Raw genomic sequence first — 16,988 nt, 5'->3', positions numbered from 1 at the left:
AGCGAATAAGTATTTGGAGGTCAAAAGGCTCACTGAAAAGATGGCGTGTTTGTTGTGTTTGGCTTCTTGTAAAAGAGTTTCTGATGGGAAAGCGTTAGAAATAAATAAAAAGGTGATAGGTCCAGATGGAGTATACTTTGAGATTTGTAAAAGGACTAATACAATGTCAACCTCTGTTGTTTATCCTGAATTCAAGGTGGGAAAGAAGGTATGTGTTGCGAATTGTTTATATGAATATGAGAATAGAGTTTTTAGAAAATAGAAGAGAAGAGGATAAGCAGTTACTTATTTCGTATGTAAAGCCTTTCTGTCCTGTTACTACTGCTACCATTTCAAGATGGGCGAAAAATGTGTTGAAGGAATGCAGAATAGATGTGAATTTATTTAAATCTCATTCTTTACGTGGTGCTATGGCTAGCAAAATGTATTTTCAGGTGGTAGATTAGAGGAAATTCTGAAAGCTGGAGATTGGTCCAGTGCAGGTCCCAGCCTCACAAATTAAAGAAAAGTCAAACATATCAACAATAATTCTGACTTGTTCTCCAAACGTTTGTCCAATAAATGTTCCAGTGGAGTATCATGTAAAGAATCCCAATGAGACCCTACTGTCAACTATTATGCACTATTTTTCTACGGGGGAAATATTAGAAAGGAAAAGATCTTCTGAACTGCAAACAATGGCTAAAGACATTATAACAACGGAAATAACAAATATAAAATCGAATATAATGTCACCTAATTGCATGCACTTCCCAGAGGAAGAATTGATGAAAAAAGGCATGGCAGCTACCCGCATCAGTCCTCAAAAAGCACTAAAGATAAATAATATGGCTTCTGAAAAAGTGCTGGGTGCTCATTACTTGAATTTAAAAGTTCAAGTTCACGTTCCCTGCTCTACAAATATTTTGGTCAAGTCTAGTGGCACAAATAGTGGGTCTGGGAAAAAGCAGCATTCAAGGTGATACATAGATCTTAGAAAAGCTTAGAAAATCATGAGAAATATGGTGAAATACCTGATGGAGTGGCTGTTGGCATTTTTTTGGAAAGCGGATATTACAGTGATTAGTATATCATCAGATATAGAGTCAGATTCAACTGACAATTTATTTCTATCATCCTGCACTCAATCACCAAGAAACCTAGCTTTATCCAATTATAATAGGGATCAAGTCTGTCATAATATGACTCCGGAAGCTATCTTAAGCCCTTAGAACCAGAAAAATAGATTTGAATTAGATCCTTTTTGTCTAATATCAGTAATATGTATATCCAGTTAAGATTTGAATCTGGCAATGATTCCTGAGGTGATAGACATTAAGGGGTCTATTATAATAGCGAGCGGATCGCCATTACCTACCACCCGCCTCCCATTTCCCCCACCATATTACGATGGCGGTGGGGGGACCCCATTGGACGGAAAGACCGTCCTCTGGTTTCCCGCCCGTTGATGAGTCGACCAGGCGGAAAAGGGGCTGAAAATGGTGGCAGTGTCTGCAAGACACCGCCGTTCATTTTACAATACAGGCGGAGAAGTGCCTTTCCATTGCGGTTTGAACGGCGCCATAGAAAGGCATGCAGTGCCTGAATGTGGGGGCCCGTTGCGTGGCCCCAGGGTGTTAGGGTTGGGGGTGCACATAGGGTGTACCTATGGTACCATGCACATCATGACAGGCACTGCGCAGTGCATGAAATTTTGTGCATGCAAATGCACACAGTGCATCCACAGGATTGTGGCGGGTGGTGCTCTGATCACTGCCCGCCACAATGTTGTCAATGGGAGATGCCACTGCCACCGTGGCGGTGGCATCCTAATAGCCCGTGCGGGACCCCCGCACCACTGGTGGCAGGTCCCAGCCCTGCTAGGGTGTCTGCCCGCCATCCTAATAGACCCCTTAGTGTGCATATTTGTCAATAAATCAGAGAATGCCGACTCCTTGAATAACCCTCTTAATTAAGCAGATTTTTCTTATTGGCCAAATATGATACACATTTCTCTGTGGGAAGAAGAACAGACAAGGACTGCACAGAGATTGAATCAGGAAAATAGGGCATTTTGCTCAACACTCTGGATACTCTAACCAATGCCCTGAATTACCATTCTGATTAACTGAATATTCAGGTGGATCTATTGAATACTCTTACCCTCTATGTAGCAGGGCTAGACTCCAAACTACTAAATTTGACAAACATAGTAGTAAGAGCAGAAGCTGATAGGGATAACCAAATGATTTCCTGTACGTGGGCAAATATCATAGATAAAATATCCAGCTTACCGACTATAGTTGTTTCTCTTGTGGATGAAGTAAGACTAATGTCAATGTAGAATAAAACAGAGCCAGTAATTTTAAACATGAACGATTATAGCTATGGCCAAGACTTTAAGGGACCAACTACTCAAAAATGTAAACAGATTAGATATGGAGGATCAAGTAAGGGGGTTAATAACAACAAATTACAAAATGATTTGGATCTAGAAAAACAATCCATCAAGGAGGATGAAAAAAGAAATAACAATATAATTGAGCAAGGATTTATACGGGTCTCGTAGTTGGTTATTTGTGAAACTGAATCCAATAAACAAGAAATAGCTCAAATCGGAGTGGTCGCCCAAGTCATTTCAAATGTTCAACACGCCCAAAAGGAGGGCTACTCGATTTTCAAAGTATCTGAAAAATTATCTTTGTAATATAGTAAATGGAGAGGATAAAGAATTGAGCCCAAATTTAGGAAGTATAGGCAGATATACATAATTTGAAGACGCCCAAATTAGGATTACACCTCCTCAAAGTGGTGAAGTTTTGTATAGTTATGTGGCTCGACAAGGTTCTATGCAAAGGTTGTCACCAGTAAATGGAGTTTCTCAGATTCACATTTAGGATAAAAACAAAGAAAGTCAAAGTAATCCTTTAACCACAATGGAGGAAAAACAACTGCTAAATAAAAACTTGTGGCCCTATTCTCACTTTGGCAAAAAGAAATCTTTGTGTAATCCCATGAAGCCATTTCAGGACAACATTTTGAACTTTTGGTGTCACAAGGCACAAGTTTAAACCCTACTTTACCATTTTCCAATTATCAATTTAAAAATAATTCAACAACAATTGGGGATGGTTGTTCCGTTTCTTCCTCAAGGTAATTTGTTTATTCCATTGTATGTCTCAAAGGGGTCAGCATGACATTTTACATTGTGGTAATAGCTTCAATACTAGAGCTTAGTAACTTAAAATCAGATGTTTTAGAATCAGTTCAATTAAACAGGATTCTGATAACCCCAAACATGAAAGTAACTTGTACAATATGGCAAAGAGAACAGACAACTGATAGAATTCGGCAATATCTGCCACATTTGAGAAATAGGGAATTGAATTAAGAAAATGTAAAGACAGCTTGTATCCAACATTGCTGACACCCAAAGTCAAGGAAAAAAGATATTTGCCAAACAAATCAACGACAAAGGGATCGCAAGAGGTGAATATCAATACTCTGAAAGGGGCAATAGGACCACTTCTCAATCCTGAACTATCCTCTGGCATCAAGATCACATGTAGTAATAAGGACCCATGAATTTGTGAAGAAACACAAAAACATCCATTCCTCGTGGATGATTGGGCCTGGCTACCAAAAAAGCAGTATGCCTAGAACGAAGGAACCTACCAATTATAACATCTGCTCTTGGAACATATATGGCCTTTCAAGGTTATTACAAGATCATGACACAATACATTTTATTCAGAATTTTAATTTCTTAATGTTCCAGGAAACATGGAAAATGTGCCATGAGCCCATTATTGGTTTTCATGAATATTCCAGCTTTGCAACTCGCTCATTTGCTTATGGCCGAGCAAAAGGTGGGCTTTCTACTTATCTGTCTTTGTATTTAGAAGCTACCCACCACATAATAGACTCCCGATTGACCTGGTTATTATGCATCAAAATAGATTTTGAATCACCAATCATATTTTTAAATGTTTATTTAAGTGTAAAGAACGCAGTTGAGAGGACTCCGTATTCGGTATTATGAGACTCAATTAAAACTTTATCGTATCAGTATCCGGCAACAAGCTTTATCATTTCGGGAGATCATAATATTCACTTTTTCACTAAGATTATAGGGCCAGATGTAGATAACCCAATACCGGTCGGTAACAACCGAAATTACCGAATTATGGCCATTATCGACCGGTATTAGGCATTTGAGATGTAGGGGCCAAATTTAAGGATTCAATGATTTACCAAATTGGTAATTTAAGGAATCGGTAAATGACCAAATCCTTAAAATACCGATTCGGCAAATTACCAAATCCGTAATGTAGGGAGCACTGAAGTGAGTGCATTTCTGAGTTAAGGATTCAGTATTTACCACCAACTAAAAGTTGGTGGTAAATATCAAAAACCTTTGAAAAAGCAAATTTGTGCTTTTCCAAAAGTGCCATGTGGCAGCCATACATGCCCCTAGGGCATGTATGTGTTCCACATGTGCACACATGCACGATTGATGGGTTCAACAGGGTGTCAATGTGACACCCTGCCACACTTGAATATGTACCCCCTATTACCGATTCGGTATTTACCGAATAGGTAATAGTGAATGGCATCCCATTCATTCCTATGGGCCTCCAGGCCCATAGGAATGAATGGGAATTACCAAATCGGTAAATACCAAATTGGTATTTACCGAATTTTACCGATTCGGTAAAATTTACAGAATAAATACCTACATACCATTTACTGATTCTGAAATACAGAATCGGTAAAATTCTGTATTTTATTATCAGTAAATTTGGAGAACCTACATATGGCCCATAGTCGCTATAATAGATCTAGCACTAAATGAGAGCCAAAAAGGGTAATCAATAGCGGAAATTTGGCTGGGTCTCTGTTCTCCATTAGTTGATAGCTTTTTGTCAAAACCAGCTTTCAGGGGAAACACTTTTAGGTTAAAAAGAAATATGTGGTATTCCCACAGGTTACCAAAAAAAAAATGCTCTTAGTAAAGCATCCCGGGCTATTTGCAATATACCAAATGGAGCAATTACATTTACCCAATAGTGTTTAATAAAGAATTTTGAGAAAATCCCATCAAAATTAAATTTGGTAAGCAGAAGAACTGTGGGTAAAATTGTACCATGTGAGCAAGACAAACAATCTGAGAGGTTTTTGGGGTATAATTAACACCCTGGAGCATGGCAATATGAGAACTAACAGTGCCAATATCCCCGCAACACCCTGGCAGCTTTTCATCCCTATTCTGTAAGAGTCCACTACTGCATATGTTTCAAATTGCAATATTGATATATGTATGCCATTTTTGATAATCAACGAACATAATGAAAATAAAGGGGCATGAAAACTCCTATGACGATCAACTGTTAATATTTGAGTCACCACATGGTAAAGTTAATGATAAGTATGATTAAATCAAATGGTGCCCCCGGCTCAAATAGGATCCCGAATGCGGTCCTCAAAGCTAGATTGGACTTATGGTCAACATTTCTCACTAATGGGTAGATGCATCAACGCTTTCATTTGCGATTCCTTATTTGCGAAAAATAAGGAATCGCAAATAAGGAATCGCAAATGACAATGCATCATTAATTTCGCAATTTTATTGTGATTCGGTAAAAATCGCAATTTTTACCGAATCGCAATAAAATTGCGAGTTCCAAATTGCGATTTTGCAATTTGGAACTCGCAAAATGTTCATGCATTCCATGGGTGCAGGGGGGTCCAAAGGAACCCCCCCTTGACCCCTGAAATGTATTTTAAAGTGCATGTTACACACACACATGTCCTAAGGACATGTGTGTCTGTAACATGATAGTGTTTAAAAATGCATGTTTGGGCATTTTGACACATTTTTGCAAATTACCACGAGGTTCAAACTCAGGGTAATTTGCACCCCCTAATTGCGAAATCGCAATTTTAAAAATAATCATGCATTGCTTTTAAGGAATCGCAAATTTGCGATTCCTTAAAAGCAATCGAATTTTTGGAATTCGCTAAAAATAGCGATTTTCCAAAAATGCTTGATGCATCCCAGACACCTATTTAGGAATCGCAAACGGCCGAATTTTGCGATTCGCACCGTTTGCACTTCCTAAATAGGTTGATGCATCTAGGCAATAGTAGCAAGTTTATAACAGGCCCCAACAATGAGTGTCCGCTTTATGTATAGCTTCTTTTAAGGGACTGCGCAAGGACACTTTAATTATTGGGCTGAGAGAGGGTGTAAAGACTGATCGTATGAATGGTTTTATCAAAATGCTTGGTGATCAATAATGAAATCCGATGTTCTTCTTTGGTTAAGAATGAAATAAGGTGTCATGATATTTTATGCAATTTCAATGGTTATTAGGGAATGGTATAACTACCCCAATACTTGTAATAAACGTTTGTAATAGCTCTGTTTTGTGAAATCTGTTGTTTTTATTGTAATGATTTTTATTAATTGGACAATAAAGAACACACACACATACATATATATACATATATATATTTTTATTTTATATATATATATGTATATATGCCTTACACGAATTCCGTGATAAAGATGAGAATTCGAGCAGTACACAAGAAATAGCAGATCAAGAGGGCCTGACACTGGGATATCCCTCTCCAAGCCCGTTCAAACCAACATCAACCTTCATCCCGAATATGCCAAGAGATGCTATTGACGTGTATGCAGACAGGGTGATTGAAGAATTAAAGAGACTGCAATACAAAACGCTAAGATCACACAAACCTCCCTCTAACAAAATGAGGCAATATACAACCCTAAAGAAGAAGCTGAAAGACAATAAAAGCATTATATTAAAGCAGTCTGATAAGGGCTGCAACATTGTGATCTGGGGCAGGAAAGAATATATTGAGGAGGCAAATCGACATTTAAGCGACCAATCATGTTATTTAAAAACGGACATGACAACAGTAAAACATATTCAAGAACTGTATCGCAATGATTTGCATCAATGGAAGCGAGATGGGCTCATGTCCAATGATGAATTGAAATTCCTCTATAAAGAATTTCCTGTGCTTCCCAACATGTATTTCATCCCTAAGGTACATAAACAACAAGTCCCTGTACCAGGCAGACCCATCATGTCTGCAATTAACAGCACCTTTGAAAACACGTCTAAATACATTGACTACTATCTACAAGAGTTTGTGACTACATTACCAGCATATATAAAAGACACAACAGAGTTCTTGTTTTATATAAACCAATGTTTATGGTCGGATAACCTTTTATTCATAACTATGGATATATCAACATTGTATACCAGCATAGCCCACACGGACGGCATAAGAGCCATGCAATCTTTCCTTGATAAACGCCCATTTGAAATGTACCGGCACAACCAAATGTTAATCAAGATGGTTGAGAAATGTTTAAACAACAATGTATTTCTGTTCAACAATACGGTATACAAACAACTCAGGGGCGTGGCAATGGGGGCATGTTTCTCCCCCAGCTACGCGGGACTCCACGTAGGCTGGTGGGAGGAACATGTACTCAAGGGCTACATGTGGGCTATTGGTTGAACAATGTCGTGAGATATTGGCGGTATATTGATGACGTTTTTGTTATTTGGCGGGGTACTGTGGCACAGGCCAACAAATTTGTCGAAGATATCAACATGAACAAATTGAATTTACAGTTCACAGCCAATATCAGCCCTAATTAAGCCAATTTTCTAGATGTGCATGTAGAAGTACAAGAGAACAAGATAGTCACCAGCCTGTTCTGCAAAACAACTTCAGGCAACCCAATTCTACATGCAGGGAGTTTCCATCCACACCATACCATCAAAAGTATCCCCTATGGGGAATTTCTCAGGATATATAGAACCTGCAGCACACCAGAACTTAGGGATCTACACCAACGTGAAGCTAAAAGTCGACTCATGGTGAGAGGTTATAACCCTAGCAGTTTGGATGAGGCAATGAGAAAAGCAAATACCTTAAACCGCCTCGAGCTCATAGATCCCAATAGATCTAACACGGAAACATCTGGGAAAGGGCAGGATAGTGGGGCTATAAGGCTGAATAACAGGATACAGTCGACAATCACGCCAAATCACCAAGATAGTGAAACAGCAATGGCCAATAGTAATGACAGACCAAGTGCTCAAAGAAGTCTTACCAGATGCCCCCATGGTCACCTTCAGACGGGCTTACGCTATGCGTAATGATTTGGTCGCAATAGCCCAGAAACTGCATCTAAAACCGAATGGCTATCACCAACGAAAGGATTTTTTCGTTGCAGTTCATGTCGGGCTTGCAAATTCGGGGTAAACACTTCCACCTATGTCACCCCATTTGATGCAACCCCCATTAGCCATAAAGGGTCATTTCACTTGCCGCACAGAACTGGCGGTATATGTACTACGGTGTAGTTGCAACCTAGTGTACGTGGGCAGCACCAAGTTGGCAGTCCATGTCCGCATCTTGCAACATCTATGAGTGATAGTTAATGTTGACCAATGCTACCATGTAGCACGGCATTTTCAAACTACGCATGGTAAAGATGTATCACACCTCAAGTACTTTGTGATTGATGCAGTAATTCCAAATAAGAAAGGAGGTGACAATGAAAATACTCTAAGACAACTAGAGTCTAGATTCATTGTCCAACTAAACAGCAAGAACAAGGCTTCCTGGGGCCAAAGGAATTTGATTTCCTACAAAACAGACATCCCAAGACACCAATGTTTTACATCTTGCCAAAGATTCTTAAGAATCAAACAAACCCGCCCGGAAGACCTATTGTGGCAGGGTGCGATTCATTACTTGAACCAATCGCTAAACATATAGATTGTTTCTTGAAGGAATTTATGAATCTTGTGGTTTCTTATCTACAAGACACCATAGACTTCATCAACAAACTAGAAATGGTTAATTTCAATAAAGGGAAGGATCCATTGGTCACATTGGATGTGACATCCCTTCACACCCAAATTCCCCAGGATGAGGCAATGGCAGTGCTCTTCCATTTTTTAGACCTAAGAACCAGACCAGTTCAGGTGCCTACACAGTTTCTGGTTGACCTGGCATCATTTGCCCTCAAAAAGAATTACTTTTGCTTTGGCAAAGAATTCTTTTTTCAAACCAAGGGAGTGGCTATGGAGTGTCCTTTTGCCCCAGAGCTGGCGGTATTATTTATGTCTTTGTATGAAAATACCAATGTCCACAAGAATAATCCATTTGCAGAATATATTGGAACGTGGTTACGTTTCATTGATGACATTTTCATGATTTGGACGGGGGGTGACGAAAAACTTGTGCTGTTTTATAACTGGTTGAATGCCAGAACAATTGACATGCAGTTTAGCATATTTCACTCCGACAATAAAATATCCTTCCTGGACATTGAGGTGTACCCGGCTGAAGGCAAATTGGCAACCTCACTTTTCACCAAACCGACAGATCGTAACAAGGCCCTGCTGTTCTTGAGTAACCACCCGAGGAGCCTGAATGAAAATTTGCCATACGCCCAATTTTTCGGATTTGCAGGAATTGTTCCTTCAATGAGGATTACAATCTGCATGCTGGAAATCTAGTAACCAAATTATGCGAACGTGGTTATCCAAGGAAATTGGTCCATAATTCCATGAAACGAGCCAGATGGACCCCAAGGGAGAGTCTCCTAGAACGCAGAAGTAAGCCACAATTAAAACGTCATGTGTGCGTTACAACTTTCTGCCCCAATGCTAATAAATTCAAAAAAATCATTGGGCAAAATTGGCACTTGATAAAGAACTTGGATGAGAGCCTACAGGCACCTCCACTGTTCGCTTTCAAAAAAGAGAGCAGTATTGCAAATCATGTGGTGAGAGCAGCGGCTCCCAGGAAAGCACAGCCCACCCTGAGACAATTAATGGGTTTAACTCCCGTTGTAGGTCACCACAAATGCGGCACATGTCTATGCTGCGATCTGACTGTGGAAGGTTCACTTTTCCAACACAATGGAATTTCATGGAAACATGACTCATTCAGTAACTGCAAGTCTTAATATGTAATCTACGGAGTATTATGTCCATATGGACTAGTGTACATTGGTAAAAGTAACCAGGAAATCCGCCAACGAATCTCAGAACATAAATCCAGAATCAATAACAAAGTAGAAACGGTGCCATTGGTGAACCACTGGACTAGGCTGAAACATCCAACAAGTGACCTCAAATGGACTGTCATCTCCAAAGTCGAAAGAGACCTACGTGGAGGCGACTTGGACCTAAAATTATCCAAAAGGGAGGCACTCTTGATTGTAAAAGTTGACACGGCTGTGTCAGGCCTCAATGAACTTTCAGAGATTTACAAATTGTAGATACCCTTACATTGTAGAATGTCTCCTTGCTATTCAGTTCTGTTTTGCTTGCATGATCTTGCCACTTCCGTGATGCTGTTCACTGAGTTTTCCATTTTCACATTTTATTCCCTTAACTGGAGTGCACCCCTATTGATTTCCCACCCTACCACTAAGCGCTTTCCATCCCTGCTTTGACCCCTGACATTTTTGCCCGTTCATATAGAACAAGAAGCAATACAGTTTATGTCCATGTGCTATGGAACTACCAGTCCCAGCATCCTCCTTGATACATAACGTATAGTGCTACTTTTTGGTATGAGCATTGCTGTCCTAATCGGTATCCTGAGCTTGGTCATGTATTTTCACCACCAGCATGGGTATAGTTACCCTCGCTTAGTTATTTTGCTTCCCTGGGGTTCCAATTGCCGTCATGACATTACCCAGCACTGGTTGAGCCCCCGCATGCACAATGCGTCAAGTGCTCCCGATGCCGTTTTGAATTGAGGACGCGGGGTTCCGGAGTTCACGGTAACTTTCCCTAATTTTTTACTGAGTCCTGTATCCAACTTTTTTGCATTAGTCTTCGAAGGACATATAGATCGGCGACCCGGCTAAACTCCGTGATGTTCTTCCCCCTACCGTGTGGTGCCCCAGATTGACTAACCCGATCACGCCCAACTAAAAAATCTTTCAACAACTACCACTGCGCTGCTGTACGAGGACTTGCACGGTAAGATCATGCTGTATTTACACGTTTCTGACCTCTCACACCTCACTGTTAACTCTTGGCTTTTTGCTCTTGATCGCTGTCAATTACAGTTCACCCCCTCCCTTCCTCCGCCCCTGTTTTTGCATTAGATCCTTCTACCCAACACCAGCGAGCTGAAGAAATGGTACCAGCAAGCTGAGGACAGGGTGTTCTTCTGCATAGGTACACCTGGTGACATGTTGCCATTTCACCGTTAACTTCTTTGATGCTGGCCGTTTAAAGGACACATTGCTCACAAAATCCTCCCCCCTTTTCTTCCTCTCTTTCCTCATTTCTATAGGAGTTTACACTTTGGAACATTATCTACTGGCTAAAGAAAGACTGGTAAGCTGGAGTGTTGTCTAGGTGTAGTAGCGCTCTTAAGTACTCTTGGTTTTAGATATTAGACACATGGTTTCTTCTGTTTCTTTTTTACAGAGACGCTTGGCCCTGAAGAGAATCCTGATATTCTTAGGGATTCGAAACGCGTAGGCCTTTGGGTCTGCTAAATGCACCTTGGTGCTTATTAGTTTTGCATCCTGATTTGCGTTTATACACTTAATGTTGTGGATTATGATGAAAATCTTTTGAATCAACTGAATTATCAATAGTGTATTATTCAGAACATTATAGAATACTTTAGATTTTGTAGCAGACCTATTACTTCACCAACTGGTTTATTGACCCTCCAGATTGCATGAGGTACCCAGCTTGAATGTTTGAATGTAAGCAGTTTGATTGTGATATGCTTGATGATTAATGAGTGATTGTATGGATGAGGTTTTATTTCCACTTTTCGTGTCCTGATGTTCATTGTTGTTATTTATTAGTGTTTGAACTTGAGCACTAATTTAAAATCGTGCACTATCAAAATATTTTTTAAATAAACAGCTATTTAATAGCATTTCTGAGTATTGAACTGTGGTCTGTACTTTGGTTCTAAATATTTGTTTCAAATTGAGTGATCAGTACTGGCATTTCTCTTTTGTTATTTAGTAAATGGTAAATGTCAGCAACCAGACTTTTGCAATGTTCACAGCGATCAGAGTCACGCAACCCACACCTGTACAATCTATCCGGCGTGCAGTGAACCCTATTGAGAAATTGTCAGAACTCCAAAACTAAATCTGAGTGCAGTCACTACCTACAAAAACAAATTGAACCGGTTTGACAAGAGAAGAAAACCGTTCTGCAAGGATTGGAGAGCACTCACTCACCAGCGGAAATCCAAGATGGCCACCAACCTGGTAGAGGAGGTAGCGATCTAATGTTCCTTTCTCTCCACAGGTGCTGGAGCCTAGGTGAGGCGCGCGATAACAAAGAAATGCGCACTTCACTAACGAAGCTTCCCGAGTCGGACCTGAGTTTTTGAGCTCTGAAGTAAATCCTGGTTCTACAGTTGTATTTTTTCGGCATTTCAGCATTTCTCGTGTGTATTGGAGATAGGAGCAAGGAGGCGCATGTGTACCTGACAGAAGAAATTGCATTTCCCCGCAATTTCAAACTTCATTCCGGGTTTCTCAGCAAGGTCGTTTTCACCACGAGGCCTCCACCGGCAGGGCACCTGAAGAGAAGAAATAATCAGAGATAAGTGACACAACATAAAAGCTTATTCATATGGACAATGCTAAATAATCTTTCAAATTAAAGGAAAATAATTGAAAAGACTGTGAGGAGAATACTTACCTGAATGCAACCACACCATTAGAAGTCCTAGAAAAAGAAAAGAGACATCGGTATTAGAATAGAGAGAGAGTTATAATTCAAAAGTTTACTTAGGTTAATTAATAGATATAGTATAGATTAATTGTGCGCATAATTAGGACTAGGTATTTATTTATTTGGTTTTTAGAGCGCGACAGATACCCAAAAAGGGCTTCCCGGCGCTAAATAGAAATTTGAACTGGAGGGACAGAAGGGTTCTATATGGGAGACCAAATGCATTCACTGGTTGAAAAGCCAGGTTTTGATGGCCTTGTTTTCCAGGCGGAGCGATTGGGGAAGGAAATCCAGGAGTTTCGGGCCTAGGAGGGAAAAAGATCTACCTCCCTTCCTAGCCCGATGTATTTTAGGGACACAGAAGAGACCTTGGTTGGCAGATCTCAAGCATCGGGCAGGCATGTAGGTGTGCATTTAGTTTAGCTATAGGGCAATTATTATTTATTAATAGAGAATTAGAGCTTAACCATTCCTATTGGAGCTTTAAGCAAGAAGTTATTGGATGATTTAACAAGCTACTAAGAAGATAAGATGGTAAGAGGTTAATTAGAATACTAAATTCAATTAGAATAATTAGATAGGATTATCATAGTAACTGTTATCTATTCTAATAGATGTCTTCATCTTAAGAAGAAGCACTAAAAGATATGAATACAAGACACAGGGAAATGGAGAGAAGCAAGATCTCTGGGGCTTAAGGTAACTAGATAACAATAGAGTTAGAGGTCAGAGTAGGTTAGGAGGTGTGTTAATGTTTGTTCTTTAATATATTTAAGGTGTCCTGAAGTTTAGCCCTAAGCAAGAGAGGCGGAAAGAATAATTCCAGAGCAGTCTCTTCTGATATTTTTTTTATCCACTCCACCTTCCCCCTGGAGGGTTCCTAAGGGTCAAGTTTTATAACGGGCTCTGGGGTATCTTTCGGAGGGAGTTGGGAAATTAGCAACCCTGTTCCTGTGCAAGCCTAGCGGTAAGAGTTTTAAAGTACTAACCTTGACAGAGTGAAGTGCCCACGTTGTATACTTGCACCCGAACAGAAAGGCTGATGGCATTAATTTGCAAACCCTGGGAACAGTCTTAGAGGCTATCCAAAAAGAGTTGGTGGCAGTCAGAGAGGATAATCGGAATCTTAGGCAAGAAATGGTGAATTCCAGGAAGGAAACCGCAGAGTTAGCACAGAGAGTGGGACAACCATTAGGTACAGGAAGGGAAAATGTGAATACTTTAGCAGAGGGTTCCAACAGGCTAACCACACAAGTAATTCATTCCTTATCCCCAGTCATTCCTTTAGCCCCTCCGGAGCGATTTAGCAGGGACCCCCAAAAGGCGCAGATATTTCTCACACGGAGTTCCCTTCACTTTTTGTGCCGCCCTTCCATTTTCCCAGATGCGCAGTCAAGAGTGGCATTTGCCTTATCATATTTGAGTGAAGATGCAGCGTCATGGTCGATGCCACTAGTTTCCAGAGATGACCCCATACTGCAAAATTTTGAAGAGTTTATGAAAGAATTCTTGTGAATTTTTGACCGACTGAGAATCTCTCAAGCTGTCGACAACGAGCTACTAGAGTTACGTCATGGTAATGGAGATTTAGTGGCTTATCTGGCCCCGTTTAATAAACTGGTAGTTGAAACAAACTGGCCAGAGAGCAAAAGAGCTTCAGTATTTTACCACGGATTGCGGGACGAACTCAAGGATGTTTTAGCTCAAATACCCAACAGGCCTACAGAAATCTACGAATTAGTGGATTTGGTATTGGAAATAGATTTTGCCAAGGAGAAAGGAGAGGTGAAAAAAGAAAAGAGTTTAAAACTATTGTGCCAATATTTGATAGAGTAAAATCTGAGAGTAATCGAACTATGGATGGGTCATCCAATCCGGAACCAATGCAGATTGGAAAAATCAGGGGTCCGTTAACTAAGGAAGAAAAAGAAAAAAGAAGAGCTGGAAATTTGTGTATGTATTGCGGCACCAGTGGACATTTAGTGAAAAATTGTCAGAAGAAACCCAAGACATCATTTAAACCGAAGGAAAACTTACAGCACCACCTGTAGGAGGAGTTGGACAGGTGGATGCTAATCAAGAAACAGCTCCAAAGGAACACCAGTTGGCGAACACCTTGCAGTCCTCTTCGCCTCACTTAATGGTATCTATGGTAATAACATTTCGGCAAATGACCTTGACTGAAGTTTCCGTGATGATGGACCCCGGGGCTACGGGAAATTTTTGCGACTTAAAGTTTGACACAAAAATAGGATTGAGACGGTCCAAAAACACTAAGAGCGAACCAGTATGAGTTGTTGACGGGACTAACCTCTCGTCCGGGCCAATTGTAAGCCACACTGAACCGATGCAAATGATTTTCAATGATGGGCATAAGGAAATTATTCAATTCAATTTAATTGATACGTCCCAATTTCAGCTCATTTTACGATTACCATGGTTAACAGAGCATAAGCCAACCATCTACTGGAGTGCGCGAACAATAGCTATGGATTCTACCTACTGTAAGGAGAACTGTTTTGAAGATAATGAGAAGTGCAGTGAGAATAATCCAGCTCATTCCTTATGTCTGACTGGTGCATCAGTGTGATTTATTGACTCCCAAGAAATTCCTCCAGAATATCAAGATTTTGCGGATGTTTTTTAAGGGTGGGCGTAAAATCCGTTTCATTCGCCGAATTTGCGGATTTTTGGCAATTTCGCGGTCCGCGAATCCCGCGAATTTGCCCAAAAATCTGTAAATTCACAAGCTGTCGGATTTTTTTGCTTGGTCGTGCTTGAAAAATACAATATCGCGATCGCCCCGTTGACTTACCGTAATTCTGTTTTCGGCGAGTTGTTTTTCTCCCGATTTGCGTGTGCTGCACCATTTTGGATCTTGCTAAGTGATCGCGCGAGAGTTTTTCGACCAAGATTACGTCATCGCGGCCCGCCATTTTGCACAGCAAGAGTTTGACAACGTGAGTACGTCATAAGGGCCCGTGATCACGCATCTCGGGAGTAAACAATGCCGAACACGTAGATTCGGCGCGCAGCTGACTTCCGGCAGGAGATTTGAACAGGTTGCTTTCCCAAAATTGCTAAAATTGCAATTCAGCACAAGAAATCCACTGCAGGCAGCATAAACCTGAAAATGATGATTTTGATCAGAATAACTCCTCAGATTGACATTTGGCTGCACTTTTTGGTGCAAGGAGTCCATTTCTGGGGGGGGAGGAAGGAAGTGCCCCAGAGTCTCCAACTTCCTGTTCCTGTCCAGCAGGCTCCTCCCAGTGCTTTGTCCATGTCCTGGTCACTTTTGATTTGGATCTGGAGCTGGAAGGTTTACTTTTTGTGGCTGCTGCTGGATATTTGTATTTGAGGACTTTTTGGACTTTAGAGTTTAGATCACTTTTGGACTTGAGATTTTACAAGTAAGTTGGTGTTGTTTGTTTGGGGCATTGCAGTTGCTGCAACTACAATTTTAAAACTTTTTTCACAACTTTAAAAAATATATATATTGTGGGTAGCCACAGTATCCAGTAGGCCCAGGGTTAGTCATAGGTGCATGATACAACTGTTTCTGTGATTTTATTTTAACTTAATTCTCATTTATTTCATGGAATTTTAGCTCACTGGTATATGTTGATTTTTATTTTTATTTTGGGGTGCCTGTAAAGCCTCACTAGCCAGTAGGCCCAGTGGTGCATGGACCAAGTCTTTCTGTGGGGTGTCTTGAATTTAGACATCATTGAGGGCATGGATGGCATTGCATTGTGGTGATTTTTATGGTTTTTCAATGATTTGGGGTGTTGTTGGAGCCTGTCCATGTGGGTGGGGGCCATTTTGAGGCCTGGTCCAGGCAGGGCCTGGCCATGAGGTGGGGGTCAAGGCTCAAGGGGCCATTTTGGATCCAGGCAGTGTGCTCAGGCCTGCACACAGTTTGCCTGGCTTTCATCCATTATGCCCAGGGGTACTCAGTAGTGCATGGACCAAGTCTTTCGGTGGGGTCTCTTGAATTTAAGCATCATTGAGGGCACGGATGGCATTGGATTGTGGTGATTTGTATGTATTTTTCGACTTTTTGGGGTGTTGTTGGGGACTGGCCATGTGGGTGGGGTCCATTTTGAGGCCTTGTCCAGGCAGGGCCTGGCCATGTGGTGGGGTTTAAGGCTCAAGGGGCCATTTTGAAGCCAGAAAGTGTACTCAGGCCTGCACCCAGTTTGCCTTGCT

The sequence above is a fragment of the Lissotriton vulgaris genome, chromosome 1_1 (genome assembly GCF_964263255.1).
Source record: "Lissotriton vulgaris chromosome 1_1, aLisVul1.2, whole genome shotgun sequence".
NCBI classification, from domain to species: Eukaryota; Metazoa; Chordata; class Amphibia; order Caudata; family Salamandridae; genus Lissotriton; species Lissotriton vulgaris.
This window is presented reverse-complemented; position numbering follows the sequence as displayed.